Source organism: Protopterus annectens, chromosome 3.part0 (assembly GCF_019279795.1).
Source record: "Protopterus annectens isolate FY-2018-M chromosome 3.part0, PAN1.0, whole genome shotgun sequence".
Taxonomy (NCBI): domain Eukaryota; kingdom Metazoa; phylum Chordata; order Ceratodontiformes; family Protopteridae; genus Protopterus; species Protopterus annectens.
In genome coordinates, this window is record NC_056731.1 from 62,730,839 (window position 1) to 62,747,004 (window position 16,166).

At 39.2% G+C, this 16,166-nt stretch overlaps 1 protein-coding gene across 2 annotated transcripts in view; it reads right to left on the minus strand.

Moving 5' to 3' along the window:
- The window catches only part of GABBR2 (gamma-aminobutyric acid type B receptor subunit 2), a 3,943,409-nt gene that overhangs the window by 1,393,219 nt on the left and 2,534,024 nt on the right, over nucleotides 1–16,166 (minus strand). The window lies entirely within an intron of this gene.

The window sequence follows — 16,166 nt, forward strand, 5'->3', positions numbered from 1 at the left end:
ATATATATATATTTTTTTTTTTTTTCCCAAATTTCCCTCTAGCCTCAAGCAGGACATGACAAGATAGACTGGGAGAAAATTTGAGGCTGCCCATCTGATTATCTAGGCTTACACTGAAGGTGGAAAGGGTTCTCCTCTGCTTGACATGCAGTGCAAGTTTGTTCCAGAGATGAGGAATAGATTGGAATTTGAATTTATTATGCCAACATGTCTCAGTTATCTGCTGATGAAGGTTAAGTTTTTTTAACAGAGTACTCGATGTACCATTAGCTTTGTAAAGGGACAGGGAATCAAAAAGGGTTGGAGCTTTCATTGCATGAAAAGCTAGACATAAATCTCCATGGACGAGTCTGTAAGAGACTGAATAAGGAGGAAAGAGCTGCTAGTGTCTCCTGATAACTAAGATTTTTGAGGTCACTGATCTTTTTAGGTCTAGGAATCTAAACCTCCTCTCCAACATCAGCAGAATGATTTGGAGGGACAGCTATATTTCACAAAGGATACCACTACTGTGGTCAGACTTTCCATTCACATAAAACAAAGTTCATCCCTGTCTATTCTCAAGTGCAACCTGGCTCTATAGACACGAAATATAAATTCACCCCAGGAATGTCCCCTGTCCTACTAATGGACACTGGCAGCTCCTAAATGCTTTATCCCATGCATGGTTCCTCTCAAATTTTGTATGGTATGATCCCAGTTATTCTTATTAGGGATAATGTATAATTATTGATCGTGGGATGGGCAAGGCCAATCGAAATCTAAATGGGATAGGTTATTTCAATCCCAAAAGGGGAAACTGATAAGTCTTAAAATGGCCCACAAGGGCAGCTAGCCTAGTACTTACATATGAACCTATAAGATTAGATTTATCCAGAGTCTGTGATGACTGCTGACTGCATATCTGATACTTTCAAAAAAAAAAAGAAAAAATAAATTCTGAATACTTTCAAAAAAAAAAAAAAGAAAAAAAATCTGAATTGTGATTAGCCTTTCCTGTATTGTATTAATTATGCTTCATTCACAAATGTGCTCTTTTAGAGAAGCAAAGTTTCCATTATAATTGGAAGATTATGTACGTTACTTCTCTTGCCAAGCTGCTTACGTATGATACTTGACTCCTTGCTTATTTATTGTTTGGGGTGGAAAGGATGCCCATGAAGTATAAGGTACAATACCACTATAAGGATGGAAAATCAGTAGAGTGGTGTTGTATATGTCCCAGCTGCAAGCCGAAAACAAATTTGGTAATGTCATGAACCTTCCAGGATCCAAAAATATCCAAATAGTTCTAATAAGCCAACTATGCTTGGCAGTACACCAGACATGGACTTTAGGAAATAGGACATGCGTGTGACTGGAGGGAAATTATGGATGTAATGCAGTCAGCAGCACAAGTACTTTAGATCATGTGGTAGAGGAAATTCTGCACATTAGAGATGTTCTTCATGACTTATTGACAAAATAAAAAAAAAAATAATGCTTTAATGGTGTAAGCTCCAGCTACACTACACCACTTTTTTAAAATTTTTCCAAGTCTTTTGGGTTTCTAATACCATGACGGGAATGGATCCCATTCCTAAGTCAAAGTATGATTAAAGTTCATGAAATTAGTATTGTTTCAATCTTTGATGTTAGCCAGAAGTGCTCTTTGCAGCACTCGAAATGTGCCCAGTATTGACTTCTTCTGCAAGTGATATGGAGTTACACGCATCAGTAACATATCTAAATATGATTGTAAATTCTTTTTTATAAGACCTGTTGCTCCTACTACTACTGGAACTGTCTGGGTATCCTTATTCCACATTCTCTCATTTCTGCCTGCAGATCCTGGAATTTATGGCTTTGTGTGTCTCTCTCTCTATGTAAGACACTATAGTCACTGTGTGTAGCAATTTCAGTGATCAATAGTACTTTTGCCTTCTTTTCATGGACTGCTAAATATATACGGCTTTCTTGCCTCTATTTTTTGAACAGTTGGTAATGGGTGATCCCACTCTTCATTATAGGCAGACATTATAATGTCTTGTAATTTTTGGCTGGATTCTGATGTAAAATCAGTGTCTGGTAGTTAGCAAACAGGAAGACTATGATAAGCTAACAGACTTCATCCTGTAGTCTGGGGTTTGATTTCTTCAATCTACATTTATCTGCTGTGTGAACAAGGTGCATCACTAGACAGTGTTTTTTGGTTGCTGTTGAAAATTATTTATGTTTATAAGGTAGACCTAACTAGTGAATAAATAAAATAAAAAAGTAAAAAAAAAATCATTAACTCAAGTGTTGCCTCATCTTTTATTACTAGCTTTATGTAGCTTTACCACTATTAAAACAATCACAATGAGTTGTCGAAATTCTGAGGACTAAATTGTGATGCTTGCAACACAAGAGAGTGAAAAATAAATATAAAATGAACAAGCACATGAATCTGTCTAGTTCCAACCTCACCTACACGAGTGTTAAGGAAAAAATAAAAACCAAGAAAACTAGTAGTCTTAAAACTTCGTTGATGAGCTCAGTCAGAATAATTTCCAAAAATCATGAAAAGCAGGTAGTGTTCCAAAGCAACAAGCCTTTATTCGTCACAGACAAGCGATACTCAGTAAGAAAAAAAAAAAAAAGAAATATTTTGCAGTGTTAAACATATCAGCTTTTATGCACTTACAAGTAGGTGTGGCAAATATATGTATTGTTTAATTTTAAACCAGCATATTTCTGAGCTGTAAATAACTTGTTTTTTATGCACACTAATATATATGGATGGATGCTTATTATATATTATTATATAGATGTACATTTATATTTATAGTGTTCTAATTAGATAATGTTTATGCTTAGATAACTTTGCGTGTTTTTTTCTTGTTATCTGTCTAGTTATCTCTTTTTTACTTATCTACCTATGTATATGATTTTAGTTCTTGTCATAGACCTGATGAAGGCTTTAATGCATTAGTCAGCCAAAAGCGATTTTAGTTAAAAGTCAGTCTATTTATATATATGTTATGCTTTTCTTAATACCTGATTTTGGAATGTAGGTTACAAATAGATAGCTAGTGTTTTCCTTAACTAGGATTTTGACCTAATCAGTAATAGTAGTGGTGTGTGGGCGTGGGTACTTGCTGTTCTTAAATGCACTTTTATGGCCCTGTTTATATTGTTTGCCTGGAATAGGCTGGTTTAAAATTAAGCAATACATATCTTTTCCACACCTATTTCTAAGTGTATAAAAGCTGATATGTTTACATTGTAAATTATTTTTGATTTTTTGTTACTGAGGATCTCTTGTCTGTGACAAATAAAGGATTGTTGCTTTGGAACACCATCTGGGTTTCATGATTTTTGGAAATTATTGCAAATGAGCCCATCAACGAAGTTTTAAGGCTACTAGTTTCTTTTGTTTTTTTTTTTTTTTTTTCCTCAAGACAGAGACTGAACTGCAGATATAGTGAATGTATAGTAAGTGTGCTTTCTTTTAACTTTGAGCATCCCCCATTCTCTAAGTTACAATAATCTGGGAGATAGTATTAAGTTACTTTTGAGATATTTCTTTGACAAGCAGAATTTCTCATAGTTTCTGGACTCATAATAGAATTATAGGTTCTGTACCTCTGATAGAGAACCTAACACAACATAATCAACTGAAAACCCAGCTACAACGCTTCTAAAGGAAATCACAATTTGTATAAAGCAGCATGTTGAAGGATTTATAACAAACCAAAAATATTTCCAGTGGTTATGTTTTTTCCTTCATATTTTCTTACCGTATTAAATTCTTAGCACATTTTCCTTATGAGTTCATGCTGTGAAGGGCAGAGCATGGAATTAAGATGGACACGGTGTGAAATGTTTTAACATAAGATGACTGCCTTTACTCAGAGACCTGTGACAGCACTGTATTGCTTGTGCACTGCTGACAACCATGACTGCTAGGGTATGTACCACTATGTTCTAATGCCAGCTTTGATTTTACCTTTGTTACAGAATCTTGCATGATAGAGACAGCCATGCACAACTGTCAATATGGCATGCCAGCAGAAAAGAAAATACAGCTCAAAATAAAACTATAGTGCTCATAAAATTATAATCTTCTTAGCAAAAGAGTGGGAGACTATCTATCTAGTACTGAAGAAGCCATAGCTATTGTGCAGAGATGCTATAATAAGGAAGTCTACTTTCATTACATCTGTACTCTTCATTTGCATTTCTATTGGAGCTTTATAAGTTTCATCAGAACAACCTGTAAAATGATTTGACCAAGTTTAATAAATTCACTAGTATATAACACTGCACTAATTACCACTGACAGTAACAAACATAACCACTGACACAATGACAAAGAAGGTAAAAGGTGGGGTGGAAGGGAGCTTCATTTGATGCCTGGCACTTCAGATCAAGGTAACTGGGCAACATAAATGAGGTACCATATTACTACAGTAATGGATAAACTGAACAAATTGGTGAAGCAACAGAAACAATCTTCAATCAAGAAGTGTACCTTTGCGCCTCTGGTAGACAGATCTTTACAAAGGTTACAGTATGTGCAGCACCCTACTCCAGGGTGATATAGTTAACAGCGATGTTTGTTCCTTCACTGACATCTCCCTATCCATTGACCACAATGTAGCAACAGTGATGAGGAAGTTCTTTCACCTAGCCCAATTAATAAATAAAGAAATCTCATGCAGGTCAAAATAAATTATTAATCTTCCATATTTTGTCCTGATCAGACCAATTACAAAATATAATGTTTTTTTTATATGCAACCACATCACACAGCTAAAAATACACCTGATGTTCTGAACCAAAGACTACTAGACTAAAAACCCTCAGCTACCAAGACTGGTTTGAACCTCTAGCTATGTATTCTGTTCTTAACGACTTCTTTACAGTGATGTTCCATGCTGTTTAGGATCCAACCCTCATGCTCTTAAACTTCCACAAATAAAATAGCTCCACAAACACTAACTAAAGGTTTAGGTCTCCAACAACCATAAACAAGACTCTTAGTGAGTGCTTTCTTACTAAAACAGATTGATTCCTTGGTATCCTTTAAGGAAAACCTTGATGACTAGATGAGAGCCCAAAATGGCAATGTAAGTGGCACAACAGGTAAAACACTCATCTTTGGTGCAAAAGGCTGTGGATTCTATTCCCACACTGGGTAGATGGATCGCATAAGAGAGTGCTTCACTCCTTACAGTGCCATCCCTTGGATGAGATGTTAAACCAAGGCCCCATCTGCCTGGGCTGGGCTGGTGGTAGATGTAAAAGATCTCAAGGCACCTTTTGAAAAGACCAGGGGAAATTCTCAATGTCCTGGCTGAATTTGCACTAGTAGTATAAATGCTATCTTGAGACTCCCCTGAAAAGAAACTACTAGCTTAGTGGGACTAACGATGTCAATAAAAGATTAATAAAATAAAAAATAAAAATAAATAAAGTCATCATGGGTCTGACTTATTTTGTCTTCCTGGATGCAGAATGTTTCCTTTGAAGGTTGTTATTAGCAAAGTTCTTTATGGTCTGTGCTCCTGGCTTGTAAATCTATGATCATCAAATCTCAGAAATCAGCTATACTGAGTCATGAAGAGAAAACAAATGGTTTCACTGCACTCAACAACATTTTATATAGCTGCCACAGTCCAATATATACCGATAACATTAGACTAGAAGCAATAGCTTAATCCATTACTGGAAGGTTATTAAATTCTTAAGAAATGCAACAAATAGCTTAACTGCATTACATTTTTCAAGTGATCTGTAACCAGGATTTGTTACATTAAAAAGAAATATGAGTACTATACATTGCTTGCAACTCATTTCTTTCCAGCTCCTTTCTGTTATTTTAGGTTATTCTTTTAATGAGTAGGTGTCCTCACAATGGTGAAGAAACACTGATTGACTTTCCTTCTGTTTTAGTGAGCTGATCTGGACATTCAGATGGCTCTATGAAACTATTACTACCACTCCTTATCACATATCAGTGGTAAATACAGGTATTTTCAAATGTTGTATTAGTGTACTAATTGTATGCCTCAAATTATCTCATTAAGCAATAATCGATGTGGTGTGGTATACAGAGGATTTACCCATGGTTGGCGTGGTTTAATCATGAGAGCAAATCCGAGCAATTAAATAAAGCCAACCATGGGTAAATTTCAATATACTACAACCACGGAGTCAGTTATTGCTATTATACAATGACATTATTTAAGAAAAAAAAAAAACTTTTCTTAAATAATGTCTTTGTTTAATGGCGCATTACTGCTCTTCCACAGCTGGTGGTATACTGCTTCCTTGTGTTGATGTACTGCACATGTATATGGGATTTGTGTTCCCACATATACCCAGTATAAAAAAAAAAAAAAAAAAAACTTTAGAGCGGTTTAGGGGTAGCAGAGAGACATCATGGAAGAAATACAAGGGATATCAGGTACGTGTGTTTAATTTTAAATAACGTACCTGATTTCCCTAGTATTTTGTCCAAGCTGCCTCTCTGGTATGTCCAGAGTCGGGGCTAAAGATTTTATTTTTATTTTTAAGAAATAAAAATAAAATTCAAACAATACACCAATGGAAAGAAGTCCGGGTGACCGGACCTTTTTCCGTTGCATATTGTGGGATTTACAACGGGCACGCTTATTGGGCTGGCCAATCAGCATGCACGTTTTCAAATATTAATGGGGAGTCATTGTATAATTTCAGATGTACAACTGTCTTTAATAAATAGAAGTCATGGAAGCCTTTGCGGGTAATAATTGCCAGTAACTACAGTTGCACATATATAGTAACAAGCTGCATACTTTCTTATTATATTGCTATATGAACTTCAGAAAGCTGTTATTATTGCTGATCTATAACAACAACAAATAATAAATGTAAACCAGAAAACTATTGTCTAAAGAACATGCATTAATATAAAATCTGAAAACACTTTCATTGTTCCATAGCTACTGTTACATATATATCCAAATTTCACTCACACTTGCATACATATGTGTTTGTGTGTGTGTGTGTGTGTGTGTGTGTGTGTATATATATATATATATATATATATATATATATATATATATATATATATATATAGACTGTTGTTGCTTGTTAAACCTCTTTACCAAAAGCTTAAATGGTCAAATTTAGGTCATCAAAATAAAAAAAAGTCTGTAAATTGCCACAATATATTGCAATTGTGTAAAAGTTACACCAACATGTTTCATCAGGGAAAGAGTACTAAGTTTTAATGTGAAAATTTGTATGAACTGTAGAATAAATACCTACGATAAAAATTAAAAACTTACCTTATAATATTTTAACACATCTTCTATGTTGCAACTGATTGCCTCTATTACATAAGTCTTTATTCCAAATCTGAGACTACTAGACACCAGACAGAGAAAAAAAATGTGCCAAGAAGTAATTTAATTGAAATATCAAGTGCTAAAACCTCATATACAGAATAAATAAGTAGATTTGTGTGTGTGTGTGTGTGTGTGTGTGTGTGTGTGTGTGTGTGTGTGTGTGTGTGTGTGTAGGGGTAAAGTTCCAAGATAAAAGGTGGCAGTGTGAAGAGGTATGCAATGACCCTTACAACTTCACTGCTCTGTTTTACGCTCATTTAAGAAGAATCCTAAATGTCCAGTTTCTGTCCTAGATTATTTAATACAATTAAATGTAGCAATCATGCTAATTACTACATTCTGCAAATTAATTGCAAACTGTGGAATCTGTGGGTGCATAGAGAGAAGTAGCAGTATAAAATCTATATCACACTAACACTCTTATGAGGAATATCCACCTTTTCTTATAACAGGTACTCCTAGTATAATGCAAATAATGAAAAAATGTATCCCTTTTTAAATATGATAGGTTGTGTCATAGTACTGAACATTTCTAAGGAGTGCTGACCATATGAAATTAAAAAGAATCTTATATCTGGTCACATGTGCTCAATAATAAATTGGCAATCAATAGCAGACTATGGCCAGGATTCAAGAAGGTACTGCAATGTGTACACTTCCATGTATATATTACAGTTCCTTTTCCCATTTCAACAACCATCCTAACACAGAGCTGCATAAGCCTCTACCATTAAGGTGTGCAGTACCACAGAGGGCTGCCATGCTGAATGTTAATATGACATTCCAGGGAAGAGCCATATGCTAATTAGATATGTGATCCCCCCCTCCCCGGAACTGCCTCCAGGAAGGATCTACATGGCCGAATCATTGAACAAATTGAGTGGCCATGTAGATTAGTGTGGCTGTCTCCACCATGTCTTGCTATTGAACAGGGCCAAAAGGCCATCTTCAACCTCCTGGTACATGGATTGGGGGGTGGGAAAACCACTAGACACCAGGGAGTACTTAAAGCAAATGCTGTAATACACTTAAAACAAAATGGAAATTGGGGGTGGAGGATACATGAGACACTAAGGAATAATTAAAACAGGTGCTGTAATACACTGACAAAAAAATGGAAATTGGCGGTGGAGGGATACACTAGTCACCAGGGAATACATAAAGCAAGTGCTGTAATATACTGACAACAAAATGGAAACTGAAGTGGAGAGATATACTAGACACGAGGAAATACTTAAACAAGTGTCAAAATGGCACTAACAGCAGAACAGGGATGAGGGGTGTAAGGGATACATTAGACATTAGAGAATACCTAATGCAAGTGCTGTAATGGCACTGACAGCACAAATGGGATCAGGAAGTGTGTGAAACTCACTACATCTCCAGGGCATAAGAAATATGTGCTGTTATGGCACTTATTAGCAAAGGGGGTGGGGGAATTGTGGAAAGGTAGACAGGTTAGGGACAGGTATAGGAACAGTTATGTGTGTGTGAGTTCGTGTTGTATGTACTTGTGGGTGTGGGAGAGTGACTAGAGGTGGGAATACCACTGCCTTTATGAATGGCAGTTGACTACTACTATGTGCATATCAGAAATGATCTGCATATTGTGGTAGTAAATGTGATTCAGAGACATGCAAAGTAGCTGATAATGAGGTCTTACCTTGTCACAGTTAACATTTCTCTGAATCACAAATTATCATGTTATGGGAGAAAGGCCATTTTAGCTTAGGGTACAAGTTTTATAATAAGTGATGAAGCCATGAGTTATGCACCAAATTTTCTAATCCTATAGTAACACATCACATAATGGATAAATCGGAAATGTTGGTGTTATATTAGTGTGATCACTAACATGATACTAACATTTCCAATTTGTCCATTTTTCCTGTGGCTTTGCAGTTGGAATTACATTTCCCATTCATGTCAAAGGGATGTGGCAACCCCATAAGCTATCTGTCAAACAGGGCTTGATAACAGTCAGTGTTTTTTTTTTTTGAATGACAATGGGCAGGATTCACGAAGCCTCCATGTAAGAGTTATAACTCATACACGGAGGCTGCAGTTAAACGGAGTGATGTCAGCATGCTCTGCATATTCATGAGAGCATGCTGAATCACACCTAAGGCTAACACGGTCCATGTAAGACAGTAGGGGACGTGTCCGTAGGCCGAGCCCTGTAAGTGGACATGCCCCCAGAAGAGTAAAAGTGCCCAAAGTAAACACCCACGCCAGAGTCCATGGAAATGTGAATAAACACAACACAACACATGTCCCCACAGACTATGAACATAAAATGTACAAATAAACATCACATATTTTTTTTTTAAATTGTAAAGATGTTTAACCGTGAGTGTGCTCGTTTGCGTGGGCGTGCCCGTAGCGCAGCTACAGTTAGCAGTCAGTGGGAAAGCATATAAAAACTAAATATGCAAAGTATGGCAAGAAGCAATAGCGTAGCGGTAGAGATGTTGGCTGAAGAGCAGGCATTCATGGTTTGAGCCCCCACAACACCAATTTTTATTTTTAGTAAAATAAGCACGAAACAAGTCCCTGACAAATATGTACACATAAAATCACATTTTATGTAAAATGTAATGAAATAGCCCATTTATATTGAAGAAATGTGAGGTAACAAAACAATAAAAAAATGCCAGATGTGCCCATAGCTGAGTTACAGTTTAACAGGGTGAGTGCATCTGCCCGTAGGTGAGCAGTGGTTTAACTGGTGCAAAATGAGTGCCCGTAGCTGAGTAGTTGTTTAACACGCCAAATCTATCTGCCCCTAACTGAGCTGAGCGTAATATGTGTGCTGATAGCCAAATGAGGCTTAAACCAGCGTACCCCGTTTGCGCGGAGCTGCACACCGCGCAAACAAGCTAACCGACGGGCAACGTTGAGCAAGCCGTATCAAAACTACCTTTACACAGACACACCCCTCAGCTTGTCTAGACAGTCATAAAAAATAAAGAGTAGTGGCCAGGTTCGAACCCAGGATACTATACACCATAGTCAAGGTACTGAACCACTAAGCCATGACAGCAGTACCTATAAATGCAATAATAGCTAATATATAGGAATGAATACAAACTGGAACATGACAATGCAGGTTTACTGAAGTTGATACAATTCCAAAATGGCCAATCACAGATATGTGCAGGAAAAACGGACTATATAAGCCCCATAGGCGGGAATACACAACATAAACGATTGTAGAACTGAACTGCAGCCAGAATGACAGGAGTAGGAGAGGGTAGTTGCTTTCGAGCACAGAGGTGGGGCGTTGATGAGTCCAGGTACATGGTCTGGCTCCTAGTCCACAATCATGAGGCCCAACTCATGCAGGGCCAGGTCCTGTGGGGAGCATACAGGGCTGAGGCGTGGGACCGGTTGGCTCATGATCTCACCAGTGCCACAGGGATTCCAAGGACTGGTGAGCAGGTCCGTCACCACCATGCGGACCTGAAGAGATGCAAGCAGGACCAATTGAACCTTTGGATCCAGGAGGCCCAGCAAATGCCCAACGCCCCACTACTGGGTAAGTTACATTTAATTATGTATGTAAGAAATTAAACTAGCTGATATTATGGAGATGTGTATTCCAATATTACTTAATTTATATTACAGCTGCAGGTGTCCGTTCTGCGAACCGCAGAGCCTATGGCGATAGGCTGGTGCAGTTGCGCCACCAGGCAGGTCAGTAATCCACTACCAGTAACTGTAAAGAAATATAAAAGTATGACAATCAGCAAAAGAGTGCAGTGTAGTCACTAAGGAATAAAATGTGCAAGTAACAGTGTGAAAGTGTTTGCAAGTATTGCTTGATTACAAAAGTGTGTTGCAGCCTGTAAGCCAAACAGAAAAATGAAAATGTCTGACATAAATTCTGAAATAAAAATGCCCCACCTGTAAGAAAATAGTACACAACCTGCAGCAGGCTGAAAAGTATAGCTGCAGAAGATGATGAAATCACATGTGTGAAATATATCCCTGTTGAAATACTGAAACATGACAGAAGTGAGACTGCTGGAAAGGATTGTAATAACTACAGGTAAAACATGTTAATAAAGCCTAGAAGTAAGTACCATCCTGAATAGTAAAATGAAAACAAGTCAGAGAGTGTGAGAAAGTGTCATGAATCCAGCAATACAGTAGTAATAACCCCTGAATAAAGTATACTGCAGTCAGTACAGAATGAAATGCATGTGAGAATCCAAACCAAACAGCAAAATCTGTTCAAAGTGTTGCTGCATCTGGAATGTGTATCCCAAAATCTGGATATGTTGCTATCAGTCTGCAATAAGCAGATAGTATGATTGTCTGATATACCAAACATCCACACTTGTCTATAGCTATATAAAGCAAATGTAGCAGGATGATGTAGCTGAACAAAGCTAGATATGAATGTGTATGAAGAACAATAAAATGTATATTGATGTTGCAGTAACAGTCCTATCACCAAGTTGAAGTAGTTATCATATTGGAAACTGTAGTTAGAACAGTAGTGTGTATATATGTGCAGCTATTAGAAATGTACAGCATATGTATTGGTATTCAAAGGTGTTAATATTATTTGCTTTACCCCACCCTATAACCACATATAACCCAATCCAGCAATACAGTAGTAATAACCCCTGAATAAAGTATACTGCAGTCAGTACAGAATGAAATGCATGTGAGAATCCAAACCAAACAGCGAAATCTGTTCAAAGTGTTGCTGCATCTGGAATGTGTATCCCAAAATCTGAATATGTTGCTCTCAGTCTGCAATATGCAGATAGTATGATTGTCTGATATACCAAACATCCACACTTGTCTACAGCTATATAAAGCAAATGTAGCAGGATGATGTAGCTGAACAAAGCTAGATATGAATGTGTATGAAGAACAATAAAATGTATATTGATGTTGCAGTAACAGTCCTATCACCAAGTTGAAATAGTTATCATATAGGAAACTGTAGTTAGAACAGTAGTGTGTATATATGTGCAGCTATTAGAAATGTACAGCATATGTATTGGTATTCGAAGGTGTTAATATTATTTTCTTCACCCCACCCTATAACCACATATAACCCATTCCACGTGAAAATGGTATGTGCAATTACAATTAACACCCCTGGACATTTGTCCTGTTGGGTCATATATATTTGCATGTCCGTTGATGCATCTGCCCTGTTCATACATCCAAACCTGATGGCCTGTTGCCATCAATCAACCCTGTATGTTGTTGGACTGTGTATTGCTGTTCAAATTATGCATGTGTTATGCTCGCTGTTCAATGGTGTGAATATCTGGGTGTTTGGTTAATGGGAATACTAATGCATGCTGTTACAACTAATTGTGAATGGTATTATATATCACTAACCCAAACTGTCATGACATAATGCAAAACATAGGATGACAGGGAAGGCAGGTTCCAGTGGACCCACCTCTCCCACCTCAGCTGGCGAGTGCACCTGGCACTAGTGCCCAGTCTGGACCCTCCTCCGGTGGCCCTGTGCCACCTGCGGGTGGAAGCGCTGCAGGGGATGGGGCTCACCCCCCCTCTGCAAGTGTGGCCGGAGGAGAACCACCACTCACCCTCCGTAGCGTCCGGACTGTGGTGCGTAGGGAGATTCGGGACTCTGTTCTTGAGCCCCTATGCCAGCTTGAGGCATGGGTGGCACAACTTACGGGCATGCCTGTTGCCCGGCCTACACAGCCCGCAGCACAGCCCCGTCCTGGGCAGTGAAGGAACAGTGGCAACTGCCTATGGGTGGGGATATCAGTTCCACTGTTGCCATCTGTGGGCTCATGGGCTCTGGATATCCAAACCTCCACCCAGTCAATTGTGCAACCCCTCAACACGTGTCATACACCGACCCTGTATGCGTCTTGTTTGTCTTGTCTGTTTACCTACCCAATCTACCTCCCCAGCTGTACCGACTTTCTTCACCTGACATACCACTCTCACCTGAAAAAAAAAAAAAAAAAAAGGGCACTCTGTACCCACAAAAAAATTATGCCCCATACATAGCTGCCCATTCCGCACACATGTCAGCTGGACATGGAAACTATCAATTACAATTGGCTGTACAACAAGTATTATTGTTGTCCTGACACCTCTCTCAGGGGTGGAAGGTTTCAAATGTCACACCAAATTACATACATATGCACAGCTGTTGCTGATGAAGAAATGGGCATCTATGGGCCTTACCTACATCCCTCCTGCAAATCCCAAGCTTGTTTCCCTACTGTCTTACCCTCTTTGTGACCCCTTTTTCACCACTTTCCTGTCTCTCCATTTTCATTTCTTTCAAAGAAAATAGCGTGGGTGTGCACCAGAGTAAGCACTGTTAAGTGGTTGTAAGCGGGTGTGTGCGTGTGTGCGTGGAGCTAACCGCCAGTGCGCATGCGTGAGCTCCACACAAACCAGCGCTAACCCGGTTATAACTGCTTAAAAGTGCTTTAGTCACTTTGATTGACAGGTCCTGTACTCAGTTCAAAAGCAAAATAAAATCCCACTGTCAGCCCCGAACCCAGGACCTTGGAAACAGTTGTCTGTATGACCTACCACTAAGCCATGACTCTTATACAAGTACATTGTACTAAAATAAATATAACATGTAATAATAGGGATGAATGTAAAGGGAATATAGGATGTGTAGTACCCAAAGCATGTCATGTAGAATTACTGTCAAAACTACTGGATTCCCATAATAGTAGTGTGTGAACAGAAACAGCCATGCTAGTTGGTAGCTTGTAGATAATAATGTCAGTTAATGTACATATATAAATGTATGTATATGTACATATATATATATAAATATATATCTATATATAGTTGTAGGTGTCATTGTGCATACACACTTACTACAGGGAACAGGAGAGAGGAATGGAGAAATGTGAATCTACAACACAGCCTGAATCATGAGAGAGATACTAACCTTTACACTCACAGAACAGTGTCCACAGCATACCAGCATGGTCCCCGCCCTTACAATCTTTTACAGCACTGTCCTGAAATCACAGTGAGAACTGCAATCAGTACACAACTGGCTGTATGCAATTAGCAAATGCTGGCTTACAATTGGTGCAGAGGCCATCACATGGACCTATGCAGATACCTACAAAAGCATCCTGTACTAACACTCCACACATGCAATACATTCATTGCACTGTCTGGAAGCAGACAGAGGGAGAGAGACAAACCGAGACAGAGAGAAAAAAAAAAAAAAAAATACGCTACACACTGTGACTCCAAGCTGTCAGCAGTGACAGTAGCAGCAGGAATCAGAAGCAGTGGTAACGCAACCAGCTGCGACAAACACAGGTAATGCAAAGTAGCAGGTTAATAGTGTGCATACTGTGAGCCCTCCAAATGTGTCAAAGGTCTGTATCTATAGGTATGTCCATGTGATATGTTGTGCGTACATAGTTCCACCAAAAGGGGATGACTATACATTACATGTCAATCAGTGTTAGGCCATGATTCTGACAGCAGTTGTCTGTGCGTTGCCCTCAGCAATGGCTGTAGTGACTGCTTTGAAAGATCAGCCAGGTTCAAAAGGCAGGATCAGCCCATCACAAAGGCACAGTGGCTGGGAACAAGTGTCTGCAGGTACCCGATATCACTGCATATGCATCCCATACTGCATAATTCCATAGCTTAGCAGACCAGGCCGGTTATGCATATGATGTGGTAGTTCCCAGGGTCAGTCGAGGTGCCTCCTTGGTGGTGTGGGACCAATGTTGCTGTATGCCACAGTCCAGGTACATATCCTGTAGTATGGCCAAGATAAATTATCAGTGTTATATGTGGTTGTATGTCCTCTTGGAGTGCAGGTAGCACACATCCAGGGATACCATGAGGTCACAGTGATGCTGTGTGTTCTGCTTTGCTGAGGGCGGCCCTCACCTGGACATGTGAGATGATAGGGAGGTTACATACAGCTGTGATAACTATTTCAACTGGTGGGGGAGAAGGAGGGGGGATACGTGCACTGAACCTGTCTGCAAGAATGTTGCCAATATCTGTGTGTTTGGTGAATGTTAAGTAGGTGTGTATTAACACAGAGCATATCTGAGGCATTTGGTCCATATGTGTAACATAACTGAAGAAGGCCTTGTGGTTATCCATAGTGTTTGTGGCCATTTCCCTCCCAGAGTAGGCCATGGCCGTTGTTATGAGGGACCGTAGCGTAGTACCAGTGCTGACCACAGATGCCTTCCCTTAATGTGAATCTGCTCTGTCCTGCAGTAGCCTCCTGCTATTGTTATACAATCTGCCTCTGTCTGGGGTCCACCGGACAGGATGCCTAACCTTTGTGCATAGGGTCTGGGTTAGAAATGTGTGTGCAAGTTCCATGCAATCTGTGGCATGTCCGTGGTAAGCATTTGCAAAGGGGTCAGCAGTGTGGGTTGTGGCTTCCACTGGCCCAGTGTGCTGCATGGATACTATCTCAGTCTTAACAAGTGAATAACTGTCTAATCACATACATATCAAAGTAGTCCACTGTGCTGGTGGTGGTGGTGGGATATGTATATCCAGACCGAGTAACTTGTGTCCACATCACACTAGTGGATGGTGTCCCACATACAGTACCTTGGGATGAACCCCCAGAGTGAGGTTGTGCATTGGACCTGTCAGTGTGTGCTGACCGATGGGGCATGCTACTATGTTGTGTGGAATGTGGCAGGTATTGTTGCACAGGTGTTGGCTGAGCACTGATATCTGGCCATGTACCTGTGTATCCACCACGACACACACACATGCAACATATGGGAGTAGTAGTATATCACTACACATGAGTATCATGTATAGTAT